General features: G+C 35.1%; 1 protein-coding gene across 9 annotated transcripts in view; it reads right to left on the bottom strand.

The window, feature by feature from the left end:
- Nucleotides 1–16,335, bottom strand: part of PUS10 (pseudouridine synthase 10) — a 68,842-nt gene that overhangs the window by 39,384 nt on the left and 13,123 nt on the right. The gene's annotated exons all lie outside the window — the stretch shown is intronic.

The following is a 16,335-nucleotide window of genomic DNA, read 5'->3' on the forward strand; positions in this document are numbered from 1 at the left end:
CTACCCTGGACACAATATGGGTTTCAAGAAATCCAATGTAGGGCTTCCCTGGTGGCGCAGTGGTTGAGACTCCGCGCCTGCCGATGCAGGGGACACGGGTTCGTGCGCCGGTCCGGGGGGATCCCGCATGCCGCGGAGTGGCTAGGCCCGTGAGCCATGGCTGCTGGGCCTGTGCGTCCGGAGCCTGTGCTCCACAACGGGAGGGGCCGCAGCAGTGAGAGGCCCGCGTACCACAAAAAAAGAAATCCAACGTAACCATCAGAGCATAGGGCTGGCCTATGACAGCAACTTCCCTGGGAGAGCCTCCCACTCTTTCTGCTACAGATCAGGAACTCCATGCCTTTCATCCAGGCCGACCATCAGAAGTCTGCCAGTTCACATACCTAAGTCACTTCTGTAAACTTGGCCTGTGGACAAAATCAGCCACAAAGAAGATCCAAAATACCACGTGGGCCAGTTCTTCTATCTACATTGGGGTTCTGCTCACAAGCACACATGAAGAGACACACAATAAATATGTAAAAAACAAAGATGCAGCAAATACGTATGTGTACGTACAGATGCAGATATATATATGTATGTATATATATGTGTGTGTATGTGTGTGTGTCTGCGTATATATACATATATATATATAAACATACCCATAAGGCAGAAGGCAGAATATTCTATTCAAAGAAGATTTTAAGAAACATAGCTGATAAGTACATGTATTTTCAAAAAAATTAAATTATTAAATCTAGATCAGTGGTTCTCAAACAGTTTGGTTTCACGACTTTTTACAGTATTAAACATTTTTGAGAACCCAATATAGCTTTTGTTTATGTTGGTTATATCTATCAATATTTATAATATTAGTAATTAAAACTAAAAAATTTAAAAATATTAATTCATCTAAAATTGATAACAAAGTAATAAATCTACTACATGCTAACATAAATAACATTTTTTAAATATTATATTTTTCAAACAAAATAATTTAGAAGAATGGGAATGCAGTACATTTTTGCAATTTCCTCAGTATATATCTTAAAAAAAGATAGCTGTCTTTTCATATCTGCTTCTACATTCAATTTGCTGCAATAGTAGATATCATGTAGCCTCTGGAAAACTCCACTTGAGAGGATGAGAATGAAAAAGGCAAATAATTATATATATTATGAAAATACTTTTGGTCTTATGAATCTCTTGCAAGGACGCCTAGTAGTCCCTACACAACACTCTGAGAACTACTGATGTGACTGAAATGAACAATTTTGAAGAAACATACAAATAATTAAAATTTGACTCAAGATGAATGAACAAACACATATAGACCAATAACCTTCAACAGAATAAACGGAAAAAGTAATAAAGATCTCCCCTTAGTACTCCCTAAAATGTTTTCTTAAGTGTAGTCTATCAGAACTTCAAGAAACAGAAACAGATTACTCCTTTGTTGCTAAAATTTTCCAAAGACAAAAGATAGAAAGCCTAAATTTGCACAAGCCTCTTAGATAGCCTCATCCACCAGAGGGCAGACAGCAGAAGCAAGAAGAACTACAATCCTGCAGCCTGTGGAACAAAATCCACATTCACAGAAAGGTAGACAAGATGAAAAGGCAGAGGGCTATGTACCAGACGAAGGAACAAGATAAAACCCCAGAAAAACAACTAAATGAAGTGGAGATAGGCAACCTTCCAGAAAAAGAATTTAGAATAATGATAGTGAAGATGATCCAGGACCTTGCAAACAGAATGGAGGCAAAGATCGAGAAGATGCAAGAAATGTTTAACAAAGACCTAGAAGAATTAAAGAACAAACAAACAGAGATAAACAATACAATAACTGAAATGAAAACTATACTAGAAGGAATCAATAGCAGAATAACTGAGGCAGAAGAATGGATAAGTGACCTGAAAGACAGAATGGTGGAATTCACTGCTGCGGAACAGAATAAAAAAAAAAAAAGAATGAAAAGAAATGAAGACAGCTTAAGAGACCTCTGGGACAACATTAAGTGCAACAACATTCACATTATAGGGGTCCCAGAAGGAGAAGAGAGAGAGAAAGGACCCAAGAAAATATTTGAAGAGATTATAGTCGAAAACTTCCCTAACATGGGAAAGGAAATAGCTACCCAAGTCCAGGAAGCAGAGAGAGTCCCATACAGGATAAACACAAGGAGAAACACGCCAAGACACATAGTAATCAAATTGGCAAAAATTAAAGACAAAGAAAAATTATTGAAAGCAGCAAGGGAAAAATGAAAATAACATAAAAGGAAACTCCCGTAAGGTTAACAGCTGATTTCTCAGCAGAAACTCTACAAGCCAGAAGGGAGTGCCATGATATACTTAAAGTTATGAAAGGGAAGAACCTAAAACCAAGATTACTCTACCCAGCAAGGATCTCATTCAGATTTGATGGAGAAATCAAAAGCTTTACAGACAAGCAAAAGCTAAGAGAATTCAGCACCACAAAACCAGCTACACAACAAATGCTAAAGGAACTTCTCTAAGTGGGAAACACAAGAGAAGAAAAGGACCTACAAAAACAAAACCAAAACAATTAAGAAAATGGTCATAGAACATACATATCGATAATTACCTTAAACATGAATGGATTGAATGCGCCAACCAAAAGACACAGGCTTGCGGAATGGATACAAAAATAAGACCCATCTATATGCTGTCTACAAGAGACCCACTTCAGACCTAGGAACACATACAGACTGAAAGTGAGGGGATGGAAAAAGATATTCCATGAAAATGGAAATCAAAAGAAAGCTGGAGTAGCAACACTCATATCAGATAAAATAGACTTTAAAATAAATAATGTTACAAGAGACAAGGAAGGACACTACATAATGATCAAGGAATCAGTCCAATAAGAAGATATAACAATTAATATACATACACCCAACGTAGCAGCAGCTCAGTACATAAGGCAACTGCTAACAGCTCTAAAAGAGGAAATAGACAGTAACACAATAATAGTGGGGGACTTTAACACCTCACTTATACCAATGGACAGATCATCCACAATTAATGGAAATAAGGAAACAGAAGCTTTAAACGACACAATAGACCAGATATATTTAATTGATATTTAGAGGATATTCCATCTAAAAACAGCAGATTATACTTTCTTCTCTAGTGCACATGGAACATTCTCCAGGATAGATCACATCTTGGGTCACAAATCAAGCCTCAGTAAATTTAAGAAAATTAAAATCATATCAAGCATCTTTTCTAACCACAACACTATGAGATTAGAAATGAATTACAGGGAAAATAACCGAAAAAAACACAAACACATGGAGGCTAACCAATACGTTACTAAATAACCAAGAGATCACTGAAGAAATCAAAGAGGAAATCAAAAAATACCTAGGGACAAATGACAGTGAAAACACGATGATCCAAAACCTATGGGATGCAGCAAAAGCAGTTCTAACAGGGAAGTTTATAGCTATACAAGGCTACCTCAAGAAACAAGAACAATCTCAAATAAACAATCTAAACTTACACCTAAAGGAACTAGAGAAAAAAGAACAAACAAATCCAAAGTTAGCAGAAGGAAAGAAATCATAAAGATCAGAGCAGAAATAAATGAAATAGAAACAAAGAAAACAATAGCAAAGATCAATAAAACTAAAACCTGGTTCTTTGAGAAGATACACAAAATTGATAAACCTTTAGCCAGACTCATCAAGAAAAAGAGGGAGACGACTCAAATCAATAAAATTAGAAATGAAAAAAGGAGAAGCTACAACAGACACTGCAGAAATACAAAGCATCCTAAGAGACTACTACAAGCAACTCTATGCCAATAAAATGGACAACCTGGAAGAAATGGACAAATACTTCGAAAGGTATAACCTTCCAAGACTGAATCAGGAAGAAATAGAAAATACGAACAGACCAATCACAAGTAATGAAATTGAAACTGTGATTAAAAATCTTCCAACAAACAAAAGTCCAGGACCAGATGGCTTCACAGGTGAATTCTATCAAACATTTAGAGCAGAGCTAACACCCATCCTTCTCAAACTCTTCCAAAAAATTGCAGAGGAAGGAACATTCCCAAACTCATTCTATGAGGCCACCATCACCCTGATACCAAAACCAGATAAAGATACTACAAAAAAAGAAAATTATACACCAATAACACTGACGAATATAGATGCAAAAATCCTCAACAAAATACTAGCAAACAGAATCCAACAACACATTAAAAGGATCATACACCATGATCAAGTGGGATTTATCCCAGGGATGCAAGGATTCTTCAATATATGCAAATCAATCAATGTGATACACCATATTAACAAACTGAAGAAGAAAAACCATATGATTATCTCAATAGATGCAGAAAAAGCTTTTGACAAAATTCAACACCCATTTATGATAAAAACTCTCCAGAAAGTGGGCATACAGGGAACCTACCTCAACATAATAAAGGCCATATATGACAAATCCACAGCAAACATCATTCTCAATAGTGAAAAACTGAAAGCATTTCCTCTAGGACCAGGAACAAGACAAGGATGTCCACTCTCACTACTAGTATTCAACATAGTTTTGGAAGTCCTAGCCAGAGCAATCAAAGAAGAAAAAGAAAGAAAAGGAATACAAATTGGGAAAGAAGTAAAACTGTCACTGTTTACAGATGACATGATACTATACATAGAGAATCCTAAAGATGCCACCAGAAAACTACTACAGATAATCAATGAATCTGGTAAAGTTGCAGGATACAAAATTAATGCACAGAAATCTCTGGCATTCCTATACACTAATGATGAAAAATCTGAAAGAGAAATTAAGGAAACACTCCCATTTACCATTGCAACAAAAAGAATAAAATACCTAGGAATAAACCTACCTAGGGAGACAAAAGACCTGTATGCAGAAAATTATAAGACACTGATGAAAGAAATTAAAGATGATACCAACAGATGGACAGATATACCATGTTACTGGATTAAAAGAATCAATATTGTGAAAATGACTATACTACCCAAAGCAACCTACAGATTCAATGCAATCCCTACCAAATTACCAATGGCATTTTTTACAGAACTAGAACAAAAAATCTTAAAATTTGTATGGAGACACAAAAGACCCAGAATAGCCAAAGCAGTATTGAGGGAAAAAAACGGAGCTGGGGTAATCAGACTCCCTGACTTGAGACTATACTACAAAGCTACAGTAATCATGAGAATACGGTACTGGCACAAAAACAGATATATAGATCAATGGAACAAGATAGAAAGCCCAGAGATAAACCCACGCACCTATGGTCAACTAATCTATGACAAAGGAGGCACAGATATACAATGGAGAAAAGACAGTCTCTTCAATAAGTGGTGCTGAGAAAACTGGACAGCTACATGTAAAAGAATGAAATTAGTAACACTCCCTAACACCATACACAAAAACAACTCAAAATGGAGTTTAATGTAAATGTAAGACCGGATACTATAAAACTCTTAGAAGAAGACTTAGGAAGAACACTCTTTGACATAAATCACAGCGAGATCTCTTTTGATCCATCTCCTAGAGTAATGGAAATAAAAACAAAAAAAACCAGTGGGACCTAATGAAACTTCAAAGCTTTTGCACAGCAAAGGAAACCATAAACAAGACGAAAAGACAACCCTCAGAATGGGAGAAAATATTTGCAAACGAATCAACAGACAAAGGATTAATTTCCAAAATATATAAACAGCTCATGCAGCTCAATATTGAAAAAACAAACAACTCAACCAAAAAATGGGCAGAAGACCTAAATAGACATTTGTCCAAAGAAGACATACAGATGGCCAAGAAGCACATGATAGCTCTCAACATCACCTATTATTAGAGAAATGCAAATCAAAAGTACAATGAGGTATCACCTCACACCAGTTAGAATGGGCATCATCAGAAAATCTACAAACAACAAATGCTGGAGAGGGTGTGGAGAAAAGGGAACCCTCTTGCACTGTTGGTGGGAATGTAAACTGATACAGCCACTATGGAGAACAGTACGCAGGTTCCTTAAAAAACTAAAAATAGAATTACCATATGACCCAGCAATCCCACTACTGGGCATATATCCAGAGAAAACCATAATTCAAAAAGACACATGCACCCTAATGTTCATTGCAGCACTATTTACAATAGCCAGGTCATGGAAGCAACCTAAATGCCCATCGACAGACGAATGGATAAAGAAGATGTGGTACATATATACAATGGAATATTACTCAGCCATAAAAAGGAACGAAATTGGGTCATTTGTTGAGACGTGGATGGATCTAGAAACTGTCATACAGAGTGAAGTCAGTCAGGAAGAGAAAAACAAATATCGTATATTAACGCATGTATGTGGAACCTAGAAAAATGGTACAGATGAACCGGTTTGCAGGGCAGAAGTTGAGACACAGATGTAGAGAACAAACATATGGACACCAAGGGGGGAAAGCCGCGGGGGTGGGGTGGGGATGGTGGTGTGATGAATTGGGCGATTGGGATTGACATGTATACACTGATGTATATAAAATTGATGACTAATAAGAACCTGCTGTATAAAAAATAAATAAAATTAAATTTAAAAAGTTTTAAAAAATGATAGAAAGCCTGATAATTAAATCTACATAGCTTACATAATCTAATATTCAAACCATAATCCAATATGTAATCTAATTGCATAATTTAAAACCCAATCCAAAGGTAGCATAAAAATGTTAGATAATAGGCTATTCTTATTTATATATATACATACATATTTATGTATATATGTAAAAATCCTATATAAAATATTACTAAGTCAAATTTTTATGTAAATAAAATGACTGAAAAATGTTATCTCAGGAAAACAACAAAAGTTCAACATAAGAAAACCAATTCATTTACTTGACTATAATAGCTAAAAAGAGAAAAATACGTCACAAAATATCTGTTCCTGATTCAAAAAACTTCCTATACTTGGAATGGAAGCAAACTTCCTTAAATAGATAAAGAGTATGTATTAGAAAAGAGTTAACAACGTAATTAATATTTAAACTCTAGAAACATTCCTATTATTGAGGGTCAAGACAAGGGTCACTAGTATTACCATTAGGTAACATGTTTTGGAGGTCCTAGTCAAGTCTATAAGATAAATACACACACATACATACACACATATACAATAAATATACACATAAATAGTAGGAAAAGAGAGTAGAAAAATGATCATTATTTGCAAATAAGGTAATAGCATATTTAGATAACCAACTGAATTAGAATTAATTCAGAATTAATTAATAATAGAATTATTATTAGAGGAATATCACTAGAATTAATAATAGAGGCTAGAAAGTTGGGCAGTTACAAGATAAATATCAAGACACACAAACATACACACATTACTTTCCTAGTAACCAAATAGAAAATGTTATTAAAAAAAAAAACCTACTCAGATTACAATTAAAATAAAAAATGAAAACATGTTAAAAAAACCCACATACGAATAAATTTATGAAATGTGAGATGAAAACTGTAAAATAATTGTAAGCCCAAACAAAGAATTGAAAAAATGTAGAGAAATTTGTTCCTAGTTGAAAAGTTCCACAAAAATTAGAAATTTAAGTTTTTTGAATGACCATAAACAAAGATAAATGACAAATGACAGGCTGAAAGAAATAAAATAGACAAAGGATCAATAACCATATGTCCAAAGAGCTCTTAAAAATCAATTTTAAAGAGCTAAATAACCAAATAAAAAGGAACCCCAATGGTTAATAAACATGCAAAAGAGATGTGAAACCTCACTTGAAAATCAAACAAGTGTAAATTAAACAAGATAATTTTTGCGTGGTTTAGAATACGAAAGAGTACGATATACCCAGTTTGGGCAAGGGTACAAGGTTGTAATACACTGTTGTAAACTGGTAACATCTTTTAGGAGGGCAATTTGGAAATACTTATCAAAATTTTAATCAATTCAAAGAGAAGAGTTGCCCATTTTAAATGTAAACCTCATTCCCCATAAATACAATAGCTATCTTTAGAAGTGCTGTGATGACAGAATGAATGTTTTGTAAACTATAAAATGTACACACAACACCCTCCCCCACCCCATATAACATGATCTTATTTTTAGAGAAAAATCTTTCTCCAAGTTAATGAATTTTATTATAATTTGAGAAATAGCTTATGTGTAAAGGTATTAATATTGGAGGCTTTCTAAATTTATTAAAACAATGTCCTGAAAACTTCAAACAAAATCTTTCCAAATAAATGACAAACTCCTCTGATCTGGTAAGGTTTAGTGTGCCTACCACTTTTTCTTTCCAGGAACTTGCCTAAGTAGTGTCAGAGGTGGGATGGGAAGGAGGTCAAAAAGCATCCTGGAAAAAGCATGGGAGTCTGAAATAGAAAGAACTGGGTTCAAGTTCTCTTCCTACTTAGCAGCAAGTAATTTGGGGCAATTAAATGCCCTTTTGGTGTTTGTTTCCTCGTCTGTAAAACAGGGAGAATGCTGTTTCTTGCATAATTGGAAGTTTAAATGAGATATTATACCAAAATGTTAATTGTTTTTTTATAATGCAGGTCTCCTAACTCTGTTTAGTAATGCACATTAAACAAAAAAGGGGATTTCCTCAAGCCTTGCCCCTTCCAAACTTTCAGTTCTAGTTTTAGTCTAAAAGTTTAAGGAAGGTGATTTGTTGTGAATTTGAGAATGGAACATCATCTGCACTGGGCCAGTTTCTAGCCATGAATGCTAGTTAACGGGTGTGCAGAACATAAAGGCAAATGATCAAGGCAGATCAAACCATATACCCAACAACAAAATGCAGTATGACGCTGGGGAAAGGAGAAAGGCAGGGGCCCTTGGACCTTAAATTTTGTCCAGTTTGAATCCTGCCAATATCTTTATTAGGACACCTTGATATAGTATTTGGAAGGAAGGGAGGGAGCAAGGGAAGGCAGGAAGGTAAGGGAGAGGGAAAGGGGGAGAAAGAGATGGAGACAGTGAGAGAAAAAGAAGGAAGAAGGAACCACAGATTCCTACGAATAATTTGGTGAAGACTATCTAATGGCAAGATCTAATGACAAAGCTTTGGTGGCTGGGATATTTCAAGTGCATTTCTAGAAAATGGCAGTGTGATGAGTTATTCATATACTACCACTGATTTGTACAATGTGATATAAAAATAGAAGCTAAAATAACTAAACAAATAAAAAAGGCCTAAGTTCATGAGATGTCAAAAATGATTAGTAAATATACTCATGAGTCTAATTGGTAATGAATTTTTTCTACCCTTTTCTTCCACCTACCACTCCTCCATTATATAACCTTAAAATATGCAAACATTGTAAAGGTCATTATTGGGTATGAACGCTACTATTAACTGCCAAAAAAGAATATAAAATTTCTTCAAGAATATTTTTTCTTCATATTTTTCCATATAATTAATTTGTAAAATAAAAACTAAATTGACAGATTTCCATTAGGGTTGTTATAACATAAAAAAGTATTTCTAACCTCACAGATGAAAGAAACTAGACAGTATACTTTGATTTTGGTAATTTGTTTAATGTAGTAAATAAAAATAATGTAACTATAATAAATATTAAAATGAGACAAATGCAAAAATTGTATTTTAAAAGTAAGCAAATGTATTTGGACTTCTGGGTAAAGAGAGAATATCAAATTCAGGTATGTACTTTTGCTAATCCTCTAAAACAACAAGTAACGAGATTTGTTAAAAGAGCATAAAATCCAGGATGGGGACAGTGGGAGTGTAGTTAGAAATCTGGAAGTTGGAAAGCAGATAGAGGAATGGTAAAGGACAGAGACACACACAAAAAGCTGAAACCTAAACTGGCAGCACGCATAACTGATACGCCACAATCAACAAAAGTCTGAGGAGTAAACACACCACCATGGAATTCTGGAAGTAGGGATAGAAGGAGCAAAATAAGGAAGTTTGACTGAAAATCTGTTTGAAAAAAGAGGCAGCTCTTCAAATCCCCCACATCACTTCATTTAGCCAGGTGAATGACCTGCCCTAACTCCTCTAAAAGACTATTTATTTTTTTTGGAGAAGGTAAAATGAGGGTCTTTTCAGTGGGGGTCATGAGTCACATGAAGGGAAATGACACCAGATGTCAACTTGGATCTAGAAAAAATGAGGAGCACTAGAAATGGTAAATTTGTGGTAAATATAATAGGTAGGCATATTGTTTTCATCTCATCTTTAAAAGATATGTATTTCAGGGCAAAAATTATAACACAGTATTGTAGGTTTAAAACGTATACAGACATAACAGATATACAACAATTGCACTAAGAACAGTAAAATAGAAATATAATGTTGTAAGATTATAATATTCCTGATTGAGTTAAGATAAAGATGGTTATTATAGCCCCTAGAGCAAAGCTTGGCAACATTTTTCTGTTAAAGACCAGATAGTACATATCTTAGCCTGCTGGACATATGCATCTAGCACACCTAATCAACTCTGCTATTGTAGCACAAAAGAAGAAAAACCCAAAATAAACTATCTAAGCTCCCAACTTTAGGAATACAGAAAAAGAACAATTAAAGCCATAATAAGTAGAAGGAAGAAAATAATAAAGAACAGAAATCAATGAAATATAAAATAAACATATACAGAATTAATCAATGAAACCAAATACTGGTTCTTTGAAAAGATCAATAATATCAGTAAATCTCTAGCTGCACAGATCACAGGAAAAAAAGAGAAGACACACATTACCATTGTCATGGAATAAAACATTAAACCATAAGAAGGGGGAACATTATGAAAAACTTTATGAAAATAAATCTGACAACTTAGATGAAACAAATTCCTCAAAAGATACAAATTACCAAATCTGACAGAAGAAGTAATAGGAAACTTGAATAACCCACTATCAACTGAAGAATCTGAATTTGTAATAAAAAAAAACATGGTCAAATATCCTAAGGAATCTACAACAAAACTATTAGAACTATTTTTAAAAGTTTAGCAAGATTGCAGGTTACAAGTCTGCAAAAACCAACTATATTTCTACAGATCAGCAATGAAAAATTGGAAAATGCAATAAAACTCCAATTCCACTTACAAGAGCACCTAAAACAATGAAATTCTTAGGGACAAATTATTTTAAATATGTGTGAAATCTGTACACTGAAAACTGTAAACCATTATTGAAAGAAATTAAAGATCAAAATAAATGAAAGTGGGAATGTAGACTAGTACAACCACTTTGAAAATAGTTTGGCATTATCTGATAAACTCAAAGAAATGTATTCCTTATGACTCAGCAATTCCACTCATAGGCATATACCATAAACTCCTGCATATGTGCACTAGGATAAGCTTCAAGAATGTTGATGGTTTCACTGCTGAAAGTAGCTAAAAACTAGAAATGTCCTCAATATCCGTTAATAGTAGTATGAATAAACTGCAGTATATTCATGCAACTGAATACCGTACAGCAATGACAACCTACAGCTCCACATAGCAATATGAATGAATCTCTTAAAAATAACATCAAATGATAGAAGCCATACACAAAAGATTTATCATGTTATGATTCCATTTTATATAAAGTTCAAAATCAGGCCCATTTCAACTCTAGCTTTCGGAGTAAAGACAATGGTTATCTGTGAGAAGGAAGGGGTTAAATGCTGATGAATATAATAACATAAATTGCTAAAAAGAAAATGAAAATATTTCTATTCCAGGATAGATTTCAACTTCAAGGACTCACATCATGTAATCTCTGTGTTTCCTATGAGGCAATTACTTAAAATGTGAGAAACATGAAAGACAAAACAAACTGGAAAAAGACTACCTAAGATGTCCAACAAGCTATCCAATAGATGTACTATATCAAAAGCTCAGAAAAAAAGTCTCTATGCTAATTGAATATTGTTTATCTGAACACTCACTCTGATTCATTACACTATACCTGTAGTGAGTATGATTAAAAGCCCTTCAAAAGACACATGTGGGGCATCTTAATCTTATTTACAAAATAACTCAGGTTGCATCATGAATAAAAATGTATCCAAAAGAAGTGCCCTGAATACATGTCTGCATTTAAAAAAATCTTTTGGAATACCAATTTAGCATTCGTTCCTGGTTACTGATTTATTCAATAGGGCTTGAGTGTACATGCCCACTTTCTTCATAAGGAGAGATTCTACCAGGTAATGCTTTCAGAAATACGATCCAAAGTCTCACTAAAATCATTCTCTCAGTTTCTAATATGAATTTATAGTGATAATACCAAATGAACAAATATTATCAATACACATAACACCCCAGCTTCACAAAAAATTTAAATCCTAGATGTGAACTGAATTCTAAATAGAAACTATTTTATATTATGATTCTTTTAATGAGTTAAGTTTTTTTTAATTTATTTTTATTTTATTTATTTATTTTTGGCTGTGTTGGGTCTTCGTTGCTGCACACGGGCTTTTCTCTAGCTGCAGTGAGTGGGGGCTACTCTTCGTTATGGTGCACAGGCTTCTCATTGCGGTGGCTTCTTTTGTTGCAGAGCACGGGCTCTAGGCACACAGGCTTCAGTAGTTGTGGCTCACGGGCTCTAGAGAGCAGGCTCAGTAGTTGTGGTGCGTGGGCTTAGTTGCTCCACAGCATGTGGGATCTTACCGGACCAGGGATCAAACCTGTGTCTCCTGCATTGGCAGGCAGATTCTTATCCACTGTGTCATCAGGGAAGCCCTGATTTTTTAAATTGAGATAAAATTGGTATATAACATTATATAAGTTTCAGGTGTACAACATTATAATTTGACATCTGTATATACTACAAAATGATCAGCACCAATAGTCTAGTTACCATCCTTCACCATACAATTGACCCCCCTCACCCATTTCATCCATCTTGCAACCCCCTTTCCCTCTGATAACAACCAATCTGTTCTCTGTATCTGTGAGTTTGGAGGGGTTTTTTAAAAATATTTATTTATTATTTTTAGCTGTGTAGGGTCTTTTTGTTGCAGCATGCAGGATCTTTCATTGTGGCACACAGGACCTTTCGTTGTGGTGTGCCGGCTTCTCTCTAGTTGCGACGCATGGGCTTCAGAGCACGTGGGCTCAGTAGTTGCGGCACGTGGGTTCTCTAGTTGTGGTGTGCAGGCTTAGTTCCCCCGCAGTATGTGGGATCTTAGTTCCCTGACCAGGGATCGAACCCATGTCCCCTGCATTTGAAGGCAGATTCTCAACAGCTGGACCACCAGGGAAGTCCCCTGTGAGTTTGTTTTGCTTTATTTGTTCATTTGTTTCTTTAAGTTCCACATATGAGTGAAATCATACAGTTTTGTCTTTCTCTGACTTATTTCACTTAGCATAATATCCTCAAGTTTCATTCACAGTGTTGCAAGTGGCAAGATTTCCTTATTTTCATGGCTGAGTAATATTCCACTGTATACATATACCACATCTTCTTTATCCATTCATCCTTCAATGAACATCTAAGTTGTTTCCATATCTTGGCTACTGTAAATAATGCTGAATGAACATAGGGGCACACATATCTTTTCAAATTAGTAATTTTGTATTCTTTGGATAAATACCCAGAAGTGGAATAGCTGGATCATATCATAGTTCTAGTCTTAATTTTTTGAGGAATCCGCATACTGTGTTCCAATAGTGGCTGCACCAATTTATATTCTCACTAACAGTGTACAAGAGTTCCCCTTTTTCTACGTTCTCTCCAACACCTGCAATTTCTTGTCTCTTTTATAATAACCATTCTAATAGGTGTGATATGATTTTTTTTTTTTTTTTTTTTTTTTTTGCGGTACGTGGGCCTCTTACTGTTGTGGCCTCTCCCGCTGCGGAGCACAGGCTCTGGACGCGCAGGCTCAGTGGCCATGGCTCAGCCGCTCCGCAGCATGTGGGATCCTCCCAGACCGGGGCACAAACCCGTGTCCCCTGCATTGGCAGGCGGACTCTCAACCACTGCGCCACCAGGGAAGCCCATGATTCTTTATATAAGAACAAAAGGGCTACCTGTGTTGATACCAACGCATCTATTTCATTATTTCATTTCCTTTTTTATACTTCATGACCACATCTAAATAAAATCCATTTTATTTTTCCCCACAAATTAGTTCCCCTCACATTATACCTGCCCAGATACTCACAATAACATTTTAACAACCACCTCAGAGATAAACTGAGATTCCACCAGAGGAAAGAATCAAGAGTTTCAATCACATCAATACTTCAACAGTTACTTATATGAATAACTTTCTTTGTCTTTTTTTTTTTCTGGCTGCACTGCGCAGCCTGTGGAATCTTAGTTTCCTGACCAGGGATTGAACCCGGGTCACGGCAGTGAAACCACCTAGTCATAACCACTGGACCACCAGGGAATTCTCTGAATAGCTTTTAAATGATAATAAAAATAATATAGGACTCTTTAATTTGCCATACATATAAATATTTAAATAAAAATTTATATAATTATATACCTCTTAAATAAAAAACTTGCCCTCTTCCTTCTGCCAGTACCTGCTCTGAGCACTCTTGTCAAGGTTGTAGAGACAGCTGTACACCCATCTGATCTCCGACCCACTAACTGTTAAACCCAAAGCTACAAGCAATAAAAAGGAAGTAACACTGTGAAATGACAATCCAATGCTAAACTAAGGCCTTTCACATGAGAGTTTTATAAATGATGAGTGTCCAAATTGGTTGAAAAATATTTATCATATTAAAAAAATCAGATAACTCTGCATAATAAAAAATAACGGCAAGGAAAAAGATACCCAGTTTTTCTTAGGAAAAAAAATTCTCAGATACCATTTCCTTGAAAGGTATTTACTCTAGAAAATAGATTCCACTAATACTGATCCTGTATTAATACTGGTAAGGAAAAACAAAGTTTCGTTTAAAAGGAAAGATTTGTGGGACTTCCTTGATGGTCCAGTCAGTAAGACTCTGTGCTCCCAATGCAGGGGGACCGCGTTCGATCCCTGGTCGCGGAACTAGATCCCACATGCATGCTGCAACTAAGAGTTCGCATGCCACAACTAAGAAGCCCATGTGCCACAATGAAGATCCCACATGCTGCAACTAAGACCCAGTGCAGCCAAAATAATAAATAAATAAATAAATATTTTAAAAAATAAAAGGAAAGATTTGTAAAGATAACATCCAATATTTTAAGCAGTACAACCTAATTTTTTTTTTAAAAAAGAAGCAGGAGCAGCTGTAGCACTACCATTAATCAATACTACTAATTCTTTTTTTTTTTAAAGGTAAGAAAGTAGCAGTACTACTTCTCAAGGAAGAGATTTCTGAGAAGTCAATAATGAAGTTAGATTTGTCTGACTTCAGGGTGGCACCAGCTCCCTCTTTTTGGATATTTGGAAGTACACATGACAAAAGGACATGGCTGAAATCCTGACATGCCCACCTCTAATTATTAAGGGAATAACATAATAATTCATCATCACACACACCTATCAATCGTTCTAAGATTAAAGGAAAAACAGAAGTAGCTCCTCACAAAAGTGAATGGAAATTCCTCTATTTTAAGACATCTGCTGTAAAAAGATATTTGATTTAAAACCTCTTCTGTACCTATTCCAGTTATCTGATAACAAAACTTGACCTCAAGTGTGGTCGGAAAGTGCTAAAAAATGTAATTTTAATTTTACTTTCAAAGTTGTAATTTTAGAGAATCACCAAATAAATTGGTGATTTATCATCATGTTTGTTAAATTATTACTCTTGTTAAAATATTACAAGAGCTCTGGTTCCATATATATATATACATATATACTTTTACCAAGAATCCTTTCCCTAACTTTGAAGATACCACACCATTTGAGTGTAAAGGTCAAAACCTAGACTAAGCCTCTCCTGTAAACACAGATACACAATAACCCACTTCTGATATCTATCTGACCAAATCACAGTGTAGGTAGTAAGTAGGGCACAGCAATAATCAAAAGCATATACTTTGGAGTTGGATACATGAGCGTTTAAATCCTAGCTCTGTTATTTATTAGCAGTGTAACCCTGAGTTTCAATTTCATCATCTGTAAAACAGAAATAATAACACTGCCTACTTCAAGGGGTTGTTATGATTAAATGAGACAGCACAGGCAGCACACTCTCCTACAAATAATAAATGGTGGCAGCCACTGCCCCTTGTTTTTTCCAAGAAAGGGGTTGTATCTCACTGCTCCTAAAATATAAGCACACATTGTGGTGGTGTGGCTGTTTCACATATAAACTATCACTTTATATACATATATTATATATATAAATTATTATGAATGATTTTTCAAAAATAATAGTAGTTGAGAATTAGTAAGTCTA

The sequence above is a fragment of the Phocoena sinus genome, chromosome 13, assembly GCF_008692025.1.
Source record: "Phocoena sinus isolate mPhoSin1 chromosome 13, mPhoSin1.pri, whole genome shotgun sequence".
Lineage (NCBI taxonomy): Eukaryota > Metazoa > Chordata > Mammalia > Artiodactyla > Phocoenidae > Phocoena > Phocoena sinus.